Genomic DNA, 23221 nt, shown 5'->3' on the forward strand with positions numbered 1-23221 from the left:
TCTGACAATGGGTCGCAGCTGGTCCAGGATGAGCCTTCCAGGGTCTTCATGATGTGGGAGGTCAGTGCCACGGGCCTGTAATCCTGGGGCCACTGGGACGTGGCGTCTTTGGTACAGGGACGAGGCATGATGTCTTCCACAACACTGGTACCCTCTGCAGACTCAGACTCAGCATAAACAGTTTATGAAAGACTCCACACAGCTGGGGGGCACAGGCCTTGAGGACGCGGGGACTCACTCCGTCTGGTCCAGCAGACTTGCCTGAGTGAAGTCTCCTCATTTGCATCTCCACCTGGTATTGAGTGAAGGTGATGGGTGGGGGAGGGGTGTCAGGAATCTCACAGGAGGCAACAGTGCTATGGGAAGAGAGAGGCTGGCACAGTGGTGTGGCTCTGGATTCCAGGCTGACTACAGGTGAGGTTGTGGGGGTGTGAGCAGACACTGTGGTGTCGAATCTATTGAAAAACAGATTCAACTCGCTCCTCTTTATATAGTGACACAGAGGACCAGAGAGGAGGCGATGTTTGTGTGTGTGTGTAGGAACAGCTGGAAAGCTGTCCAGAGTCATCAAGGTGCTGACCAGGAAACTCTGTGGCTGAGCTGCCCGGAGGAAAGCATCTAGCTAGAAACACTGTGTAAATAAAACTGTTACAACATAAACGAACGCTGTGTGGGTCCGTGGTGTGTCACAGTCATATATAATGTACTGCTTAATGTTTGTTGAAGTTAATTAAGTATTTTGTGTCACTTTCTAAATACCAGCATAAGTCATAAAACACCCAAAAGTCAAAATATAATGGAATGTAATTATTTCTTGTGATTAGTTCCACTGAACTAAGAAAAGGTCTGTTTATAGATGCACAGTGTGTATAGCAGGTAAACTTGGGTAAATTCATCCCTCTAAAATCTGCATCCATTCTTAATGTCACAGCAGCTGTCAACATAAAACAGACAGAAGAGAATATTAACATGTAAGCCTGAATAATTCACAGCATTTTCACACATGACTAGCTGCTTGTTTTAATTTAAGGCCAGTGTAAAAGTATTTGTAATGAGAAATTAGCAGCAGTCTCTTTGTCTGACATTATAGCATAGCTGACAAATGATCTATTCAGGTAGCATAACTCACAAACAATGAGACAAATGTTTTTGATGAGCTCCACTCTGTGAAATCAATGATGAAAGCTTGGTAAGGCAGAACTCTTTCCTTAATCTTCCTGTATTTCTTCTGCTATGAATTATTGTTAATGTCTTCTGTGAGATGTAATCAGTCTCAGAACAAACACACATAAAATAAATTTCATGCACATGATACAAACTGACAGAACAGCTTCCACCAGCATCCAACATATGATGCTGACTTCTGAGACTATGAAGAAGGGGACAGTGGTTGATGTCTATACTCCTTTGATTGGTCTCTTTGAATGCAATCCATGACCTTTAGCTGTTTGGTTGGATCACTGACACACATAATCTGTGGTTCCATACTGCAGTCTAGTCCATTTGCACATCAAAGCTGGTATTGCCAGTCACCAATAAACAGATGCCAGAGAGAACTCATAATGTTGGGAAAAGCATTTCTTAACAATAAGTAAAAATCTATCGGATATCTCATTTTGACATTTTAATATTGTCTGAAGGTTCTGATTGTTTATTTACTCTCTCCTACAATACTGTTATAACTAGCTAAGTGGATAATGGTAAAAAAGCTAACATCAGTAAAGAGTTTTGTCAGTATTTATGAATCTATCATGCAACACATAGCTATTGTATTTCTTAAGTTATAAAGTCAGAAAATATATTTGATGGTTCTTCCTTCTGTGTCTTTGTGTCAGTCCAGTGTTTTTACTTGATGTTAGATCAGGAGAATTTGCCCATCTTTTCAACTGCTAATGTGTCTTCAGTAATGTTTCACAGTAATCCCCACTAACCTGGAGATTTTACAGGATGCATAAAGCAGCAACAGGTCTGCAGATATTGCAATAACTAACACTCACTCTAACTGCCTTAGCTGGAAAAATCAATGCCTATGTTAGACTCCTCTTCATCAAATTCAGTTCAGCCTTTCACATCACCATTCCCGGTGGAGAAGCTGAGGTTGCTCGGGTTGGACACGTGTAAATGTATCCTGGACTTCCTGATGCAGAGGCAGACTATCTGAGTGAGCGGCTGCATATCTGGCACAATCTCAGTGAGCAAAGGTTCAACTCAGGGCTGCGTTGTGAGTCTCCTGTTCTTTACCCTGCTGACCCATGTCTGTATGGCCAGCTTCAGCACCTTATCATCATCATGCTGATGAAACCACAGTTGTCCTCGTCACCTCTGCCAGGGCACAATTGAAAGTGTTATCACCTACTGTATTACATCCTGTCTTTTTGGACATCTGCATGGTATCCAAAAAGAAACAGCTGGAAAAGCCTGTGAAAAACAGCAGGGAGGATCACTTGTCACCAGTGTTGGGACTAACGCGTTATTAAGTAACGCGTTACAGTAAGTACGTTATTATTGTGGTAACGAGCACGGTAACTAGTTATTATGCCAAAACCAGGAACGCGTTACTCGTTACTGGGATTTAGATAGGCTCGTTACTCGTTACTTCGTGTGGTGGATATCGCGGAGCTTCCACAGATTCAATAACATTAGCAAGTGGTGGAAGCCAGCAGGTGGATGAAGGAAAGGGAGGCAAGAGGAGAGACCCAAGCGGCCGCCGGTCCGCGTGTCAGGTGAACTGAACTTCAGGTAAGAAGTTATGACCTGCAGTCTATCTGGGTCAGATATAAACCAAGTTTAGGTGGAGTTTATTTTCGGTATGCTGACATTTTCATACTGCGTGCTAGCTAGCATGACGGAGTTTCCATACAGCTGGGTGGGTGCTATGTTACTGATGTTGAACTTTATTTTGTTCATACGGTTAATTATTAGAGTTGCCAACCGTCCCCTAAAAAACAGAATCGTCTGGTATTCAGAGAAAATATTACGCGTTTCGTACTGAGGTGAAAAGGAACACAGTTTGTCCCGGACTTCAGCTACAATGAAAAAGACACAAAGCTGAAGCTGCACAGCTGCCTCTTCTTCTCTCATTCTCTCCTCTCCCGTTTCTACTTCAATCACGAAACTGATCAATGATCAGCTGATCGGCTTTTCTCTCTTGTTTATTTATCGCCCACTTTGCGCCAGAAAGAGGAAACCAGCGGATGTCGCGTTAAACAACAGCAGCACGTTTAAGCTTGATCAGCTGTTGTTAGAATTTATTTAATATTAATTTCTAGTATCAGCTGATGTTTGCTGGAGCCACAGCTGTAAAGCTGCTGGTCATGATGTCGGTTTGGTTATCTGGTGAGAGGGAAACATGCAGATGAAACCAGGAGATGTCCTTACTGAATCATCAGAGCTGAACAGGTGATGGAGAAACAGGTTTACCTTTTAGGTGACATGAATGAGTTGAAGGAAGTTATGAACTGTTTCTGAGAGACAAATAACACCAGGATCCTTTTCTAGGTAGCTGACAGCTGGTAACTGTGCAGGGGTGGATCTAGCAAAGTGTTGCCAGGGGGCCAGGTAGGGCATTAACAGGGAAAGGGGGGCACAAGGAAATAGTTTTCTTTATTATTCTCATTTAAAATGTCTCGCTTTTAAAAAAATAATTATCTGAGTCTTACAACAAACAATTACATATATACCATCAGAACAGTGTACATCACTGTCACAACAGTGTTTATTTTCATTCAAAGGCTTTATGATTTTTCCTATAATGGTGGGCGGTCTCTAGTCAAAATGCCGGGACGATTTTTTTGTCCCAGTCCAGCTCTGTATGCAGCTCATCTGCAGTCTGGTGTTACCTACATCTTCCTATTCAGAAGGCAGAATTTCCAAGTTCTGAGTACAATCAAAAGCACCACGACTGCAGTTTTTGTGTTGGATGTAAAAAGCAGGCTAGAATCATGGCGGCGGTCAACGACGGTCCAGGCGTCGGATTTCTCTCGTGGAAATGTGCACATTATTTTTTCCTTTCTATTGGTAGGTGGCACAGTGCACTTGTGGCAAGTAAGCAAGCTAGAAGACTGGCAATCTGGCTGGGTATCCAGTTACGGAAGCAACACATTAACAAGAGAATTCTGAGTAAAACCAAAGTTACTTTCCCTAGTAACTAGTTACTTTGAAAGTAACGAGTAACTTGAAGTAACTGAGTTACTTTTTTAGAGAAGTAACTAGTAATGTAACTAAGTTACTAATTTAAAGTAACTTACCCAACACTGCTTGTCACCCTCCCACCCACCCTTCAATTATAGCCCACTGTTCACTGTGTGAATATGTGTCCCTTCTAGTGTTGTTCCGCATGCCCCTGTTTTTCTGTCTCTGTGTCAGTATGTATATGAGTGTGTTTACCTTTTCTCCCACCTGGTTTCTGCTTTCTTTGAGTCACTCACCTGTTTGCAATCTGCTGATTAGCTCAGCTGCAGCTCATCAGAGGATTAAAGCTGGCTGAGCACCAACTCGTTAATCACCAGATTGTTGTGTCAGCCAGGTAACGTGCTCGGCCTCAGGTCTGTCCGTCTTTTCATCTTGTGCAAGGTTAACTATTGTTTCTGTCCAGTCCTCTCGGCGTATCCTGTGTGTGTGTGTGTGTGTGTGTGTGTGTGTGTGTGTGTGTGTGTGTGTGTGTGTGTGTGTGCGCGTGTGTGTGCGTGTGTGTGTGCGTGTGTGCGCGTGTGTGTGTGCCCATGAACAATTTAATATATTTGTACACTTTAGTGTATGATATGCAGTATTTCTACAGTATTTTACTTGATGGTATGGAAATGCAGGAGATATTCAATTCAATTCAATTAGATTTAAGCACCAAAAGAGGGCTGGTGCTTGCATAAGTCATTAGCTTTATTCTTTTGTTCAGCTCTTGCACTTAAATGCTCATCTAATCATTTGGAATTGAAATCCCTGAACTCCATCGGCGGTGCCACACTGACGTCTGCAACCTCTTCTGATTTTGTCTTATTCCTCACCAGCTGCACCTTCTTCACTCATCGAATAGCCGACTGTGCCAGATCATAGACTGCTATCTGTCAGTGCATATGCTTCTTGCTACAGTATGTTATACTGGTTTTTGTTTTGTTTGCCTGGTGTCTTAGACCTCATTTATCTTCTCCCTCACCTGTAGATCTGTCTAGTCCTTCTCCAGCCCCCACTTTCCAAACCTTGCATGGACCGCTCTTCTGCCAATGACTTTAAGATAAGATAAGATAACCTTTATTAGTCCCACACGTGGGAAATTTGTTTTGTCACAGCAGGAAGTGGACAGTGCAAAAGTTATGAAGCAAAAATTAGAATAAAATAAAATAAGAATAAATACAGTACACAACTGTACAGAATAGAATAAAATAAAATACTATATACAGTAGAATAAATAGAATAAAATATACAATGAGATAAAAATAGGCACGGTGGTTAGCACTGTTGCCGCACAGCAAGAAGGTCCTGAGTTCAATTCCAACATCAGGCCGGGGTCTTTCTGTGTGGAGTTTGCATGTTCTCCCCGTGTTTGCGTGGGTTCTCTCCGGGTACTCCGGCTTCCTCCCACCGTCCAAAGACATGCAACTTGTGGGGATAGGTTAATTGGATAAACCAAATTGCCACTAGGTGTGAATGTGCGAGCGAATGTGAGTGTGAATGGTTGTCTGTCCTTGTGTGTTGGCCCTGCGACAGACTGGCGACCTGTCCAGGGTGTACCCCGCCTCTCGCCCCATGACAGCTGGGATAGGCTCCAGCGCCCCCCGCGACCCTGAAAAGGAGAAGCGGAAGCGAATGGATGGATGGATGGATGGATGGAGATAAAAATAGAGTACAAATGCTCTATTTGTACTCTACTCTACTCCAGCTCTTTCTTTTCCGTCTCAGCCTCACTCCCTGTTCTCTGAATTTCGCTCTGGTTGGCTTCTCTTAGGAAACCCCTGCTCTGCCTTAACGCATTGCGTGACTTCAACCTCAGGCTTAACTCTCCAGCTGCCAGTTGGAGTTGGCAAGTAAACCGCAGCCACTTTATAATAAAGAACATTTTTTCATGCCCTATGATTGTTTGCTCTTGCGTTGATTAGTTCGGTGTTTTGCGTCACAGAGCCCTTAGAGGGAAAACAGGGGCTCGGAAAATTAAAAATGACTGAATACACTGCTCAAACAACACTGTGCTGTCACAATCATTTGTACTCTTACTGAGATATGATGAAGCATTTGCTTCTGATCAGCAACCAAATTCATAGACTTATCTAATGGTATGTGACAATACATGTTTGATACATATGTATACACATATGCTCAGATGTGTAATAGTTATTTGGCAGCGAGACAACACTATGTTTGTGGTTTGTCTTTTTGCCTTTTCAGCATGTGTATCCTAACCCATAACACTTTGCTGACACTGTTTCCTCACAGGAAAAAAGTTCTGGGTTGGAAACTACCAGTCTGATGGGGTCTGTGTGAAGTTTGCATGTTCTCCTGCACCTGAGTGGGCTCTCTGTGGGCACTCTAACTTCCTCCCACAGGCATGACATGCTTGTTAGGTAATTTTGTGATTCTAAATTTGTTGTCAGAGTCTTTCTCTCTATGTCAGACTAACAACCTGTCGAGGGTGTACCCTGCCTTATACCCTGTGACAGATTCTGCCAATCATACTTATTATTACTTTACTGAGCTCTATCCTAATATACTTATTTAAATTTGTTATATGTTTGTTATTATACAATTGTATTTTTTTAACAAATCTACAGTAAGTAAAGTATTTCTTATCTTTCTTATCTGAAGAAGTGCACAGTAGGGCAGACTACTTACTATACAATGTTTGGTCTGATGAGCTCAAAACTCTAGCCCCTGTGTAGTTTTATTCTCTAGAGGGGAGCCCAGTCTGAGAGGGCTCTTATAAAAAAGCTCAGTGGCTGATCCAGAAGAGGATCAGAGGGAGCACCTGAGGCCAGAGGAAACATTTTTAAGTTGTTATAGGCCCACACCTTCTTGTTGTTGTTGTGCCCTTGCACTACTCCTGTCTACGTTCTTCATCTACCAAATTATCCCACCTCAAATACTTCCTTTGAAAGTTCTCTTGTCCTCTTTCCTTCTGTCCAGAGGATATGCCGAACACCTTCTTGGCAGAGAGTATCACAGCTCTGTGCAACCTTCTTCCTTATTCAACTTAAACCATCTAATCCTTGGCTTCACCTTCACTCCTTTCCCTTTCTTTTTTTCCCCCCAAAGTCACCCTACCAACTACCAAGCAATGCTGCCTAGCTATATTCTCCCCTGACACCACCTTGCAATCTAGCTAAATGTTCGCTTCAGTATTCCCTTTGTCCCTGGTCGTGGTTGTGTTTCTTCCCCATTTTTAATTGTGACTGGATATAATTTGGTTTTCCCTCATGGATTTACTCAGAAAGCTGATTCTGTTCATCGGGACGTTCCACTTTCAGTGGGAGAAGTGTTTCATCATTCATCCAAGTGACTTCTTCAGTCTTGTGAACTTACTGTGTGAATCTTGTGAATTTTTGGACTTTACATCAAACTCATTAAAAGGTTTATTGATTTTGTGAATCAACTGCCTGCTTCTTGGAGTCTGCATTTGGGTAACTCAAGCTCACTTAAATCTAACATTTTCTTTTAATTATTATATAGTATAATAAACATATATTGCCAAGGTTCATGAAAATATTTAATGAATGTTAATATTATGTAAAGAGTTCTTGAACCCAAGAGCAGAATTTCATATCCAGTGAATCAAATCTTCGGTTTCTGTAAAAAGAAACACTTTTTCAAAGCAAAGAGGCTACAGCAGGTCATTAAACTGATCTACTGTAGCCTGATGAGCTACTCTGATCAGTACATGCTGACGAGATAAATTCTTATCTGTCTACACTGTGACTGCATGATTAACTTTGGACACCAATAGTATTAAATCAGAGGAAAACTATATCTGTGCAGTGTTGAAGTATGCAAGAAAGAAATATCAATCAAAAGGAATGTGGGTAAGTTTTCTTAAAGATGAAGGTCAGCAGAAGCAGCATCGAGCATCATCTTCTCCTGAATCAAAGGAGAGGAGCATAGCTCTCAGGTCGCCGTTTTTCTGAAAACTGGAGCTGATTAACACTGCCTGTCTGAACGATCTCTACTCATTCACTCTGAACAACTTCCCAGCTGGCCTTTTATAATCGGGATCAGGGTCTTTACCTCTGTATGCCCTCCCACAAGCTATGCTCTTAACGCTGATCGTCAGCATCATCTCCTCCTTGATCTTTTCCTCACTCTGTGCCGTCTCTGTATTGATCTCCAGTAAAGAAAAACTTTCTCCAAAACTTGTTGGACCTACTGCAGCGATCTGAGATTTAATGGGATGGCAATCTAAGTAATTTCTGCCAACACTTACATCATGTATGCACTAGACAGGTGAACGCCTGCTTGCCCGAAGATCAGCTGTCAATTGGAAATTGAGTCCTTGAGTGGCGTCATGTTTTTATTTGTGGCTTCAGCAAATCTATGTGAGTGATTCCTTTGAAAGTGACCAGTATAATCACTAACATGCTCACTGTCAAACTTTGAGGGACATATTGACACAGCATGTCAGTCTTTGCTTTTATAAGTGAAATTCCTTCTTTGCTTCAAGTTTCCCTTCAGCCAGTCACTGCTATTATTGGCTGTCTTGGGGTAGACATAACTGACAGACCTGAACTGATTATAACTCATGTACATCCCAGAAAATGGTACCTGCTGCACATATTTTAAATAAATCTAATGCCAGTCACCCAGCAGCCTAGGGAGGGTTCAGGTCAGCTTATGCAGCTCCAGCTGTAATATTTATCAAAAGGTTTGTAGTCAAACTGTCACAAACAGTTTAGCTCAGAGTTCTGGGAAATGCTCATGTAAACTCCACTGACCTTTCATAATCATGAATGCAATCAGTGTTGACAAATGTGATAGTCAACTTGCTATACAGCCAGTGACCACGGTGACCCCTTTGGATACACATAGACAACTGCACTCTGTGTTGACCATGCTCACAATCTTAGTTGTTTTATTTATTGCATCCCCCCCAAAAAAATTTTTTTGTGTTTTTGTACAAATCTAGTTTTTATTTTCGATAATTCCATAGTTCTATCAGAAAAGCAGTCAATTCTTTGAAGATTCTAAGATTTATAATCAGCATTGGTACTGCAGCCAGCTGCTGTGTACTGGGCTTCACCTTTGCTTATTCAAGTCTGTTAATCGGACACCTTAAGTTGTTTGTACTATTGTTGCCTTTTGGAAAAATGTTCAGTGTAAATATCTGACAGATAATTTGGCAACCCCTCCAAACAGTGTTTAGCTCCAGTTTTGTTAAGAATTTCTCATATTTTATTTGTTACTTTATTTGTTACTTTTTCCCGACTGGTGTAACAACCCTTATTGTATTATAGCACCACTGGGGGGTTGCCCTACTATTGTAGTAGTTGTGGGAGTCTCCTAGTGGGTGCGTGATTCTAGCGGCAGCCATTCAATGCTGCTCATGTTCTGTTCTCAGGAGAAACCTTACCGTTGTAACGGGCTGGCGCCGGCGACTACCGATCTCCACGCATGTAAGTACCGACTGAGTAGAGCCGTGGAGACCTGGCTTATATGGCTGACAGCAAATGAAGGTCTGTTGTTTGATTTAACTGACTGGCTTCAAGTTATCCGGCCAGCCTCCCTCCACACCACATGCCCACTGGACCTGCTAGCCACTCCTTCCTCGCCAGACTGCTGTTACACTAGCAGGTATCCTTGTCAGTGCTTTGCACTTGCTAACTAAGCTAGCTAGTTGTAGCTGGTAACTTAGCACCAGATGTGGCAAAAGTACAGACATTCTGTACTTAAGTAGAAGTACAGATACCTGTGTTAAAAAATAGTCCAGTAAAAGTTGACGACTTCTTTACTGAGGTAAGAGTGAAAAAGTATAGGCTCCGCAATGTACTCAAAGTAAGAAAGCAATAGTAGCTCTTTGAGGACAATTCTAACCATTTTTGTACAAAGGTAACAGAACCTTGTAGAATATTAATATAATAATAAAATAATGTTTGTAAATGAGAATATAAATGTTATTCAAATCTAAATTCTGATTCTAATGAATGTACTTAGCTTTAATTTGTTATATAGGACATCTGCAGTGAAAGATAATTTAAAAAATAACTATTGTCTGTTGTCTACATGGTACTTTGCCTCCACAACTAAACAGTAAAATGAGAACAGGCAGGGGTTACAGTGGGATTCAGGAGGTGGGTGACCCCTAAGATTTGCATAATGGCTCCACGTGGGGGAAAAAAAAAATCATTTCTAACGTGAGCTTCAGTAGGTTTTCTTAGTGTATATGTTGTGATCAGCTGACCTTAACACTACTGAATTCAGCCAGATGTATGCAGATGTTTCACAGCTATCTTGGCTGATTTCCATCCCCTACACTGACACCACGCTGTTTATACTGTCTTTATACAGGACAATATGCAGTTGGTATGAAGCTGGAATTCAGTGAGTTAATCTAAGCATCATCAGCTTAGGTGCAAATTCATCTCTGATATACTTGATCTAACCTAGCACTGCGCAGCAGTTCAACACAGAGCTTTACTCTGAATTCACCACATTAATGCAAACTAACCTGTTTATCCTGCACACAACTCCCCAGTATTTTCATGCAACATGTGTTAGTATCACTTCATTTGTTTTGCAGCATGTTTTACAACACATCATAAACAAATCCAATCTATGATTAAAATGATCATATGCAGAGTGGTATATTTGTACTTCCCTCTGCTTTGCACTGCATAATCATACCAGTGACTCAAATATGGTGACATCTGGCTGCATTAATCTTTTACATCCTGCAGCCTAAGGTCACAGTTAAAAATGCAAATAACTCTATAGAGATTTTAAAGTTTCCTGTTCTGTTAATTGATTGTGGTTTCTTGTAAAGGCCTCAGTGCATTTCAAAAGAACATTGCGTGCGTGTTCTACAGTTTGTCTAGAAAGATTGGCCGTCATTGACTCTGAATGACTGAAAGGCTGTCTCTACTTCCCTCCTTGAAATCTGTGGCTTGCCGTGTATTTGTTTGTGTGTCAGACACTTTAAGAAAGTCACTTTTATGATGTGCTCGGCTGTCGGCAAAGGTTGCAGCTTGAAGAATGAAAAACCAAAGCTATTCAGTTTGGCCCTTTGGATGTCTGACCAATTGCTATATAAAGTGGGCATGCTTGTCAGATTGTCTGCTTCAGGAAGGATGATTCAGACGATGTTGAAGCACTTCATAGGCCCTATACTGACATCTTAGCAATCTCTTGTTTCTTTGTGGTGTCAGAAAAGCACCTCTTGTTCAGACTGAAACCCACTTGTTACTGTAAATGACCCATATCATGAATAAGATCTTCCCTCAATCATTCACTGTTCCCAGACATTCTTTTATATGATTTGTATTAGAGTTTAACGAGAGATTTTGAACATCTTTCACACCCACGCTTACATATACTAGCCTTACTTACAGTCCACATTATATCTGCTGTCTTTATTGGGCCCAGCTACTATTTTCCTGTCACTCCACAGATGTTGTATGGGGTTAGAGCTTTGGCTGGGCCGCTCACCCCAAACACAAACACAAACACCTTTTTGGCTCCACTCTCAGTTAGCAGATCATCACCTCCCTGTATTTTACTAATTTCACCATTCACCTGATCAGGCTCATGTTTCTGGGTGCCTGGGCTTTGCCTGACATGGTGCTTGAAGTTCTGCACACACGGTTACATTTTGGTCTCATCAGACTACAAAACATTAAAGGCAAACTCTCAGCACTGTTCGTAGTCAACCAGAAATACTGGGCTGAGAAGAAGACACTGGACACAGACACAAGTTTAGGAGATTTATTAACAAAGGCAGAATGAAAGAAGCAGTAGAGGATGGATATTCTTTCACTCCATTCAATGAAAAATAGAGCAGCGGGCAAGCACAGGGAAGGATCCTTTCAAGTGACGCAGACAGGATGATGGTGGATATATAGAAGAGGATCATAAGGAGAAAAAGCAAGGGTCAGTAAGTCTGATGATGAGCTGCTATTACCATAAAGTGCTTCTAATAATGTGGGTAATTGCGACACAGGTGCCGATAAACAAAACTGATAAAGATAATTAAACATAAACATAATGAGCACATATTGGAACATGGGTAAATGAGACACTGTTTTATTAGACATTTATTGTTGTTTCTTTATGTCTAAGTCTGAGTCACATTGTCAGAGGAGTAATACAGCACTGTTGACTGCTGATCTATGAATTAGCAAATATATTGCATGACTTCAGTCAGATGGACTCTGTTGGTTTCTTTTGAAACTTTAAATATTATGTGATTATCTGACTAAGTTTAAGTCTTGCCAGACAGAAGAAGGAACTTGGATGTGAGATGAAATGTTTCTCACTGAAAACAATATGTTCAGATGAACAGAATCAAGTTGTTGGGATTTCCTTAGCTGGATGTTTGAGCATGAAACAAGACAACTGCTGATGTTTGTTGAGCTGATAGAAATGTTGCATTTGGAATTACATTTAAAAACCGTTACTCCCTTTATGCTTGCTCCAGCCAGAAATCAGCAGGAAGACACAATCTCACTGAGTGAAAGGGACAAGAGAGGGAAAAATAGGTATATAGTGCTGGGAAGCATTGTATTCATACAATTCACATTTTGTGAATTTCTCCACGATGCAATCAGACTTTTCATTGGGCTGTGGAACATTTTATAAACAGGACTTTACCCCGAGGAATGAGGTCATTTGGTAGAATCCAACTGAATGACAATTAAACAAATAGGTTTTTGAGAGTTTATAAGAAAATGAAAGAATATTTCCACATGGTTTCTACTGCTAGTTGACTTCTTTCACCTCCAAAGTTCTGAATGTATGAATTTGACATCTGCTGTTAGTAAGAAGTGTCTTCCCCATTTATGTTTTTGCAGCGGCACCAGATTTGACATTAATAATCATACTGTAGCTGCACACACTGTATTTCCCTCGTTTTAAAATTCATCAAAGCACTTTGAATTGTAAAGTTAAAGTGAAAAAGCCAATAAAACCACAGAGCTTGACATAAGAGGTGCTTCTGCTGGGTAGCTAATTTATATAATTGGTTCGTGTGCATTTTCCACATCAGTAGAGCACTGTATAATCCTTGGAATTACCATGTAAATGAACAAAAGAATCACCCCAAGATGAGACCTAAGGACTTTAAATGACAGCAGTAGGGGAGGCTTCATTTTAGGCACATTTAAGTTCTGTTGCATTAGTCACAGTGGAAACCGTTAGCAGGCCTGATGCATTTCCATGAAGTCACTGAAAGCTTTTGATTAATGTAATTGGCTTGGCTTCACTCATTGCACTTTTATGAATGTATAATCGTACCAAGGGGAGAGCTGCTGGTTGCTCTAATCCTTCACCAGCTTTTATCAAAAACAATTTAATGTATATAGTTTTTTTTTTTTTATAATGAGGTATTTAATGTGTTCTTTTTTTCATGTAAAAACAGATTGTCAGCAGGTACGCTACAATTAACAGACAGAACTCTCACCAAAAGCCAGGAGCTGAATTGAAACTCTGAGTCCTTTTATTTTCATGATGAGAGTTACATGAGAATACTTCACTATCCTGACACTACAATTATGGCTAATAAGCCTAGTTTAGCATAAATTCAAAAGAGTACGAGCTGACCTAGCCCTGTCTAGTCAAAGGAGACCTCAGGAAGTCATATGCTTACAGTGTCCAAAGTTTTTTTTCCCCAATAGCTACATTATTATTGTACACCTGTTACTTTGTATTTTTTCACACACTTAGAAGGTTTTAACTTCTGAAATCTAACATATATATTTAAATAGAGATTGAGAGTGGACTTTGTGTTGTATCTGAGATCATCTTTACTCTGAGAAGCTTCGTTTGGTATCAAACTTCACAGAGGATTGCATTTTTCTAAAGATTACGCAAATTATACAGTTCTTCATTTAATGACAGACTGATAATGGATTAATCTGCTCTTTGTAGTCTTGCTGCAGGGCAAAAACCGGGGGACATTCAGTTAAAATCAACAGGCAAAACTGAAATTAAAGGCATGGACTAAGGGCTGAAAGGCAAAAGAAAGATTTGTTTGCTTTTTCTTAGGAAGTACATTTGAGATGATATGGCAGGTGAGGGGAAAAGCTTGAAGGAACCTGGTGGCTCGCAAAACCGTGCAGAGTGGGGATGAAGAGAGTGTACATGGATGGCGGATTGTCAGGGAGGGAGGCTAGCAGAGAAGCAGGCAGACAAGGAACAAGGGAAACCACAACTTAGTCAAAGAGAAAGAGACGTGGACAGCGGGGCACAGAACACAGAGCGAAAAGAAGAAAAATAAGAGAAACCTGTCAGACACACAGAGAGTGGATTTTCTGCAGCGGTAAATGTGCTGTTTCGTTTTAGTTATTTTTAGTGGGAATGATTTGGATCTGCACCAAATATGAATGGGTGCTCAACCTCCGACAAAGCGCGGCCTTGTAGTTTTTGATTAATTTTGCCTTTGAACAAAAATTGGGAGCGAAAACATACCCCTGCACCTAAGCAGTGACACAAACTGGACTCATGACACATATTTGTACTGTGGGTGGTTTTCATGGCTTTTTAAGACTGTTGGCTTGAATTAAGGAAGGTTGGTTAAAGTTTGAGAATGTTATGTTATCAGCATTTCTATATCTATTGAATGGAAGGAGGAAAACTGAAGTAAAAGCAAAAAATAATTTCATGATTTCACACCAGGCAAAATTTTACACCTTAAAAAATGCTTTTTTTTGTTTATATACATTTTTTAAAGTTAGTTTAACCCTCAGAAACAGGATTTACTGTTTCCTGTCGCTAAAAAATAATGAATCTGTATGTGCATGTGAATCATCATTGTTGACCTGTAATATGTACCAGTCACAAAAGTCATACTTGCAAAGCTTGTGTCTGGGCAAACATTTGCACAGAGTTGATTGTTTTCAGTGTGCCATTTTTTCTGACATCAGCCTCTGAGCTTGCAGACGATACGCAGTGGAGCACATTTTCAGTCCTCATTTAAAACCCCATGAAAACCTGGCTACCACAGACCCTGGACATTTTGTGTGACCTTGGGTGACAGAGGTGCACAGACCTTTTTACATTCAGAATTCATCTTTGAAGTTTTTCCATTTGCTGCAAATCATTATTATTATTTTATTGTCCCCTGGTTTATATCTGCACTATTTTTCACTGCAAATGAGCCTGTAAAATTCACAGTGCTGTAATCTGGGGACCCTGAATTCCAGACAACTCAGGCTCTGTGCTGAATGCAGACTTTACATCATGGCCCTCAGTGCTCCCCCTTCCCTCTTTCCATGTCACTAACCATCTTGAATATTTTTCCCCTGTATGCAAATTAGTGTGTGCCAGTCCACTTCTCTTTCAGTTGCCATTTCTGTGCTTCTTCATGATCCTGAAAATAGGTTTCTTGGACTAAAATACAGCCTAAAAACTTAATGAGTCACTGGCAGGCTTGTGGTTGTCAAACTTCCACAGGAAATACTGGAATTTCATAATTAGTGACCTTATATACATCTCTCCTAAGTCCTAAACCAAAAGGTTATGAGGATTAATTAAAATGTTCCCTGTTGGATAAGTTGGAGTGATATTTAGCTTGCAGACTCATTTTTATTTGACTGAGTTTAAGAAATCATAAAAATATTTAAATATTCATACCCTATACAGGAAGGAAGTACACCCTCTATAAATGTTCTTTACATATCAGGACATAATAAAAATAGTTTTTCTAGTTTTTAGCAGGTCTTAAAATTTTGTAAATATGATCTCTAATGAACAGTAATATGAGATTTTACACCATGTCATCATTTATTCAACAGAAATTAAGCCAAAATGCAGAAGCAGTGTGTGGAAAACCTAAACACACCATTACTGCTTCCATAGGACTTAAGAGGAAAAGCAGTAGCCATATGCTGCTAGTCAAATGCAGTTAACTACATATGATTATTGGCAAGTGTGACCACCTTGCAATTCTTCCCAGGAGCGGGTGTCCCAGCAATTCACCACAAGGTCAGACCATATAATGCTCAGAGAAACCAAATGGAAATTAAGAGCAAAAACTCAGCTAGTCACTTAACTCAAAAGAAATGATGTCATATGAGTTAAAGTTTAGTTAATTTAATTAACAAATTTCAGCAAAATTGAAAAAAATGAAGCACTTGTAGTCCAAATACAGAAAAGGTCAACGTCAAGTTATTTATCTTTATTTCACGTGTTTATTTTGAATGCTTGTCAAAAAAGATTAAGATAAGTGGCTGCTGGTGCAATCATCACAAATGCAGGATCACACATGATGCATTAAATTGCGCTATGCCAAAAAATTGATATACTGTATGAAGTCATTGAGAGTAATGCATGATTAGTTACTTATACAGTTAATAGTGCACGTTCTTTTTATAAGCCGATTACGTTACGCAGCAGATTGAAGAAATTTTTTCTCTGTTCAGGAAATGATTCTGTCGTGTTGAAGGTGGAGTGCATTACCAGACTGATATGCAGTAAAAATGCCAATATCAACCTAAGAAATCACCAAAATTGTATGTAAATGATCATCAGCCTCTAGGGTGGGACAGTGTGCAGGTGTCCTGGCTAGAATGCGATTATGTCCTCAGCAGGATGTTCTGCAATGCAGCTGACAGTGAAGTGAAATGATATTCCTTCAGTTTCTCTCTGGAGAGACACCTCCAACACTCAGCGCTCTACCACTTATTTTAGCTCTCACACACACCAGGCAGAGAAAACATGCAGTCACTCAAGGGCATTAGCTCACTTGGAGTTAATGCACAGCCATAAATAAAAGTATTATGCCTGGGAAAAGCCCTTGAGATTCATCATCTGATTTTCAAGTTGGTCCGAGCAAATGTTCATGCACAAAATGGAAATAGATGCACACGCCACATTTGTAATTTAGACTTGTGAGGACACGCTGTCATTCAGCCACCCTCGGTTAATTAATGTATTCCAAGTCTGTGCAAATGTTTTGCTTCATCACAGCATGTCAGAAACAAAATGTGAGACGTTCCAGACACTTCCTTAGTTGCACAAGTAACTAGCTCAAGTCAGCCCAGTTGGTAAAATACACAGACCATTACAAACCTGCTATCTCCCCAGTTAGCAAAGAGCAGCATTCAGCCAACAGTGTGTACCTGTAACTTTTAATGCCAACGTGGAACATGGCAGTTGTTGGCTTGAAGGCTTTTTCCAGTCTGGAAGAATTATTTTGTGTAAAGTAAGTCCACTCCATAACGCAACTGTAGTCCCAACAATGCTAACACATGGTTTTCTTTCAGGCAAACTGATTTAAACTAATTACAAGACTCATTAATCACCATGGAAACTTATCATATACTGTGTGTCATGGTCCTTTTGACCCAGCTGTTTGAGTTTCCTGTGTTTTAAAGATATTTTGTGTTATGGTTCATTAGTAGTTTAAAGTTAGTTGGTTTTGAGTTTCTTCTATTCTCTGTTTAGTTCTTTGTTTATTAGGTTCCCTTATGTCTCTGTCCTCTGCGTCCCTCTCTGTGTGTCTATGAACATGATGAGGGGAATATGGGAACAGAAGAGGGAAAACAAGACACAAGGACGCGCGTCCTTGTGTCTTGTTTTCCCTCATCACGTTCCCCTCATCATGTTCATCCATGTTTACCGAGCCCGTCACGTTCCCTCGTGTTCCCTTGCTCCCTCTCTCCACTCCTGTGTCGAGCTCATGTGTCAGTCTTGCATTCCATTGTTTCCTGTTTTATTTGACAGTCTTGCGTCCCATGTTCAGTGTTTCCACTTTGCTTCCTCCTGTCTTGTCATTATGTTCATTCATCCCAGCTGTGTTTCCTTTTTCCTCGTCACCCTCACGTGTATTTATGTGTTTAGCTGTCATTCTGTCATGTCTCCAGGTTTCCTCGTATCCAGCCCAGGTTTTCACGTTTAAGGTTGTCTTGTTTATTTTCTAGTTTTCCCAGTTTAGGTTGAGTGTCGAATTGTTTTGCCTCACCCTTTGTTTTGTATTCTTTATCAGCCACAATAAACGGCTTGCCTTCTGTTCCACCTCACTCACACTTCAGCGTCTGCTTTGGGTCCTCCTCCTCTCGCCGATCATGACATTGTGTCAACATTTCAAGCTCATAAATATTCATTTTAGGACGTCATAAAGGAGTACCCCTGTTATTTTAACATTTTATGAATCTAACCAAACTCAGTACTGGCAGAAAAATCTACTCTGTCATATAAAGTATGATAAATATATTAACATTAAACAAGTTGTACTGGGCCCAGTTCACTAGATTGAGATGCTGCTATCTAAAACTACATGCATGAAAAAAGTCTTGAACCGCCCCTTATTTGTTCATATTTTGTTCTTGTAACATAGATTTTGTCTTGAGCAATAGTTTTGGTCTTTCACCTGACCACTTTGAGAGGAATGTGGTTGTTTTGTTCGTTAAGCCATTTAACACTGAGCTATGAATTATTCAAACATAAAAACGGTACACACTAAGTCAAAGGATGAACCAGTGTTGTGTCTGTGCATAACTTAGCAAAGAATACATTTTAAATTGTGTCTTTAAGCATCTTTTTATCTTAAGTGAACAGAAAAAAAGGCAGCTAACATACACAGAAGAGCTTTGAATGTCTTTCAAGAAGCCCAGAGAACTAATAAGACTGATTAAAGACTTTACTGGAACGCTTCCTAAGAGATTTCAGGCTGTCTTGAAGAACAAAGGTGGTCATACCAAATATTAAATGTCAAGCTCCCGAGAAAGTGAAGAACAAAATAACTTTGCTTTACTGTATTTTTGCATGTTTCAGTAAATACCTTGAACAAAGTCAAGACTTTTGCAGTTCTGTATTTTAAAGGATTTAATACATGTAACAGATGATGATGGAATAGGTGTACCAAAGACCACACACACACACACACACACACACACACACACACACACACACACATGTCACCAACTGTAAAAGAGGAATGGTTAAAGAGACTCAGGATTTAATGAGCTGTTGGCTGAAGGTGCCACCAGGAACCGATGGAGACCCCGAAGTGTGATAATCACCCTGAGCAAGAGCGCTTAACCTCATACAGCTAAACTGCCATCTCAATTACATTTCTGGGGAGCTCTATTTCCTCCTAGACGGGCAGCAGGGTGATGAGTTGTGTCACATCCAATAAGACAGCAGGAGCTTAAATAAATAAATTGCAGAGATATGTTCATTGGAAGCATATTTTTTGTTTGTCAAAAAGAGAAGTGAATGAGAAAACAAATATTTTTGCACTGTATGTTTCAAATACATATGATTTAAAGGTATAATTCAGCAATATGCATAATTTAGATTGAAACCAATTTTGCTTGTTACAATATTTTCATCAGGAATACAGGAAGAAAATATTTTCACAGTAGAAATATGTGATTTATGTGTGACAATGAAAATTATGTATTGTTTCTTTATTTACAACAATTAAATGTTTCTACCACAGAGGTATAATACTGTTGCCATTTGGCTTTTTTTTTTTTTTTTTGCAAATTTTTGCAAATGTTTTTACATTGTTTCACAGTTACCAGGCCTGGGTCTGGGGGGACTTGGTCATGGAGGAGGGGGTTTCCCCTCACTACCACTGGATGCTGCTGCCCCTCCCTGGGATGCGGGTACTTGCTGATTTCAGGGTGCGTGGCTGGATGTTCTTTTTAATGAGGCTAGAAACCATTATTGCATAAGAGTGGACTTAAAGGAAGTCACAAGCTCCAGAAATGACCTTTATTTCTTCTTTTATACGATACCTGTAAGAGCTGAGAACAACTCATACAACTTCATCTTTCATCCACAAACTCCTGGCAATCATGGGTTGAAAAGACACCAAAAAATAGCTTCTGTAACCGCCTTACCTGTTCTTATTGTGTTCCTTACATAAAGGTTTCGGTAAGTTGCTTTACAGTTGCGTGTGTCCAAGACAGATTTTTAGTTGAAGGTTCTGACTGATTGTCTCTAGACATTGTTGTTGGGCAAACTTATTGTCCTGTAGTTTACCTCACCGATCTTTCTGCTGGGTTTGTTTGCTGTCAGAGGGACAGAAGTATTCCTGAATGTCCTGAAGTATTTTGTGTTGAGCCTTCCTGCCCTTATCTTCTGCTGGATCTTAGATTGTTTTCAACTTTAGGCTTCTCCCATTGACAGATGGTCTGGGATCAGTGCAGTTACCGTAGTGTGAAAAAGAAAGTTTTCACGGGACTCTGTGCAATGCTGTGAGTCAGTGAGTTGACCATGAACTCCTCTATTCTGGAGTCAAATATGAAACCATCTGTCTGAATGGCAGAAAAAGAAAATAAACAAGGTGTAGCATTGACTGAAAACTGATTAAAATGCTGTGTTGGGACCTTAAGAGAGCTGTGCACAAATGGATGTGCGCAAAACTCAACAAAGCAAAACAAAGTTAGAAAGAGACTGACAAAATTCCTCTATGATGATGTGAAACATTGATAAATTCATACAGAAAATTTCACATTATTGCTGCTAAAGGTGGTTTTACAAGCTATTAATAGAGTCTACGCAGTTTGTTAGTGCATTAAGTTTTGTGAAACTTTCTGTTGGTAGTTTTTGAAAGATGATGATTACAATCTCTAAAAAAAAAAAGTATCTGTAGTTCTGCTGCAGCGACTTTTATTCTTCGGTTCTAGGGTTGCCATGCTGGATTGACTTTGATCTGTTCTTTTTTTCAACCTCCATTCAGTTTGACAGTGTTATCAGATTCCAGTGTTAAATCAGTGCACTGCTCTGTAAATGTATTATTGTCAGTGGCAACTTACTGCTGTGCTGAGCTTGGTGTTCCCTTGTGGCTGTGACAGATGCCAAGAAAATTGGGCATACTGTAGTGAACATTTATATAATTATTTGGCTGACTAAAATAACTTTGGCATGCTTTTACAGTGCAACTAGCTTTGCATATCTATGACTCATTGTGATAAAGTTCTTTTTATGCCCAGGTGACTGATTTAATTTGTTATTGTTTCCTTTTTCTTTTTTTTTTTTTAATTTAAGAAATTAAATGTTAAAAAATGTAAAAGTAGAATTTACCATCTGTATTCATCCAGCAGCACTTCGTGAGATAAATTTATATTACAATCTAATTCAAATATTGCTTAAAACCAGGAGTGATGTTTGTCTTTAACATCACATGGAGTTTCTGGTTATACTGACAGACTGTAGATGTTTCCTCGTTGAATTTCCCTTCATTGGTTTGGAAAATGACAGGAAGCAGACACAGTGCAGAACTGAGCTTCTTAAAGGCTGGCAGCAGATGTGATAATTATGACCTTTTTTAAAAAATCAGACACTGGCTGTGTTTCTCTACCAGGCCACAGGCAGCGCTCAGAGATGACTATTTCTGTATATCTGTGTGACCATCACTTCAATCCATAAAAACCTGCAATAAACATCGATCACTGTTGCTTAAAGAGCTGCAGGCTTTCACAGGAGACATTACATATCCCAAATGCTCTAAACTCAGTGGGTGTAGGTGCCATACCCTATATATAGTATTCTATACAAACTAATTTCAACAAGTTACCACATAATAATTCAGAAGGTTATATGACCATTAGGGATGTTGCAAATCTCATTTTCATGCTACCAACTATGTAAACTATATGTATTGTTGTGAGCAAAGTTTCTACACATGTAGAAAACACATTTTAGCATAGCTCTGAATGCTTGTGACTCTGCTTTACTTGTTCTACATGCTTGCCTAAGTATTGTCAGCTTTGTAATAGCCTGTCTATCTCCTCCATACTTGTAGGAATCCTGCAGGAAAGCCTGAAGAATACCTTTCTCCAAGTGTGCCTGACCCACTCTCACCCCACATGTCATCACTACTCACCTGCCCTAAAGCTTTCAGCATTGGAGCTCTGCCCTGATAGATTACTTACCTAAGGAAGCTCATTTGAACTTTGCTCCCACATTAATCATTCTTGAGAAAAAGAAAAATAGCTCTGTTTCCTGTTTAGTAACCTACCTAAAGACACTTACCTGAAGACTGCTGCTGCCTGTGAACTTTAGGGATTTGCCTAAAAACACTAATCAAAGTTGTTAACTGGTTAACTTGTGACAGTATCCTGCATTTGGGTCCTTCAGTGAAGCCTTGGCAGAATGCAGAGACTTTGAAAAGATCAATACAAACCTCATGCCTTCATGGTTAATGTAGCTTGTTAGCTTAGTTACTGTGTCAGTGCAGTCTATTTACGACACTAACAGCCATCTAATACTACGCTATATGCACTGTGTGTTTGACTCTGTTGTAAGTGTGTGCCTTGCCTGAACATTGTTAAATGAAATATCCCCTGGCCTGCTTGAAAAGGTTGCATCCACTGGTACTCCGAATGCAAAACTTCTTCAGTGACAGCTGCCTTTGTGAAAAATACTGTGTTAAGAAAATAAATGCATAATTTGACAGGATGACTTCCTCAGCGAAGCCACAAAATGCATAAATTCATAGACTTGATCTCACTCTGCAAGAAGGCTTTCCAAGAGTGCATGTGTGCCTGAAAGCGAGCACATGCCTTTAAAGAGGAGTTGAGATGCTGAGTGAAACTGATGTGTACTTTAGGCTGGATTATTAAGGGTAATGTGAGCAAGTCTAGAGGGTGAGGGTTAGGGATGGGTACCGGTTTCCGGTGCCATGATTCTGACATAAACGGTAGTAACCAGACCGAAAAGCAGCGCACATTTCGGTGCTTTATTTCGGTGCTTTTTTTTCCTGAGCTGTGATACACTTTAGATTCTAGCCAATCATTTTACGTTTCCGAGGATAGTAGGCGGGCCCAGGTACGTACGTTCTTTTAGAGCAGAGCTACAGATTAAAAATGCCCAAGGCGAAGCGGTCAAAAGTCTGGCTGTACTTCACAGCAAAAGATGCAAACTCAGCAGCCTGCAACAAGTGCTTTAAGCTAATACTGTGATACTGTGCAAATGAGGTAACTCATCGAATCCGATGAAACACCTGGCAACGCATAGCGTTATTTTAAAAGCCGCGAAATGCGCCGTATTTGATAGCTTGCTGCGAGACCTCACACCAAGCACATCTACTGCGGGTGTGGTGCCTGTTATCGGACCCGGAGTTAGCAACATCCCCCAAAAACCC

General features: G+C 40.1%; 1 long non-coding RNA gene across 1 annotated transcript; it reads left to right on the forward strand.

Moving 5' to 3' along the window:
* The first annotated feature begins 6483 nt into the window (after positions 1–6483).
* Positions 6484–22429, forward strand: LOC120442976. Its single transcript, XR_005615034.1, has 3 exons — positions 6484–6551; positions 19646–19754; positions 21881–22429. It is a non-coding gene; the product is annotated as an uncharacterized LOC120442976 (long non-coding RNA).
* The last annotated feature ends 792 nt before the right edge of the window (positions 22430–23221 follow it).

The sequence above is a fragment of the Oreochromis aureus genome, linkage group 12 (assembly GCF_013358895.1).
Source record: "Oreochromis aureus strain Israel breed Guangdong linkage group 12, ZZ_aureus, whole genome shotgun sequence".
Taxonomy (NCBI): domain Eukaryota; kingdom Metazoa; phylum Chordata; class Actinopteri; order Cichliformes; family Cichlidae; genus Oreochromis; species Oreochromis aureus.